This window comes from Octopus bimaculoides, chromosome 7, assembly GCF_001194135.2.
Source record: "Octopus bimaculoides isolate UCB-OBI-ISO-001 chromosome 7, ASM119413v2, whole genome shotgun sequence".
NCBI classification, from domain to species: domain Eukaryota; kingdom Metazoa; phylum Mollusca; class Cephalopoda; order Octopoda; family Octopodidae; genus Octopus; species Octopus bimaculoides.
In genome coordinates this window covers 6,123,392-6,124,744 of record NC_068987.1, presented here as the reverse complement: position 1 = coordinate 6,124,744, position 1,353 = coordinate 6,123,392, and positions in this window count along the sequence as shown.

The window sequence follows — 1,353 nt, the reverse complement described above, 5'->3', positions numbered from 1 at the left end:
TATATATATATATGTAAATACATACACAAACATATATACATACATATCTATATATGTCCACACACACATACACACACACACTCACACACACGCATATATCTAATATACTTACAGGGTGCGGTGAATAAACTGTCGTCTAAACTACGCAAAAATGAAAATAACACTGACATCTCATTTCAACAGATATATTAACAAAAATTCATAATGAGATATTGAAATATAAAAGAGTAAATTTATTCAATAAACTTGCCATTGGCTCGAACCACGACCTCCAGATCATTTCGGAATCTCCTGCAACTTTTCTGAGCGGTCTCCTTGTTTAAGTTGGTGAATGCTGCCATAATCCTTGCCTCCAGTTCATCTTTGGTGTTATTAAGAATATAAAATGGCGACAATCTACGCATCGCACCCTGTACACACACACAGTAATACACACACACACAGTAACACACACACACACAGTAACACACACACACACAGTAACACACACACACACACACACACACATTTATATATGATGTATGCTATCTTCGGTGGTTACGATTGGTAGAGTAACGCTATATTGATGTTTTGCATTTTCATCTTATCTGTTCATGTGTGAACGCTGGTTATTGCATTAATGCTATGTTAATTGTTTTAACATTTGTAACTAGGCAACAACTTACTGCGATATGCATCACTGTGGATCGAATTTAGCTAAGTGATTCAAGATTTTTTTTTGTTTTTTTTTTTGAGGATTCGATTTTTACATTGTATGATTACTTCTCGTAGCAAGAAAAAGCTTTCTTTCTCTCTCGGTAGTGTTATATAACTTACGTTGTCTTAATTAGTCCCTGTTTGAACGGTTTTCGATTTGAAGGTAGATAATCAGATGTGGTTCCGTCAATTTCTTCTTGTGAGATGTGAATTGAATTAGCTGATATGAGAACTACGTACAACATATATTCGCCATTTATTGGAAATGTACTGTTTTTCTTTTTGTTGCGTGAATCAGGAATCGCAGCTGATGCCACATCCGATATAGTTATATATTCCCTTCTGGAAGAAATTCGTTTACGGTTTTAATGTAGCAATGAATAAACGAAAAAAAAAAAAAAAAGAAAAGAAATAGAAAAACCAATATGAAGCTAGCTAAACTCGTTTTGGCCATTTTAAAAGGTGATGTATATTTATATATTCTTTTATCGTTTACTTGTCTCAGTCACTAGGCTGAGGCCATGCTGGGGCACCGCTTTGAAGAATTTTAGTCAGACTAGCGGATCCCGGTACTTATTATTGTAAATCCGAGTGCTTATTCTATCAGTCTCTTTTGCCGAATCGTTAAGTTACGCGGACGTAAGCGCACCAGCAAAG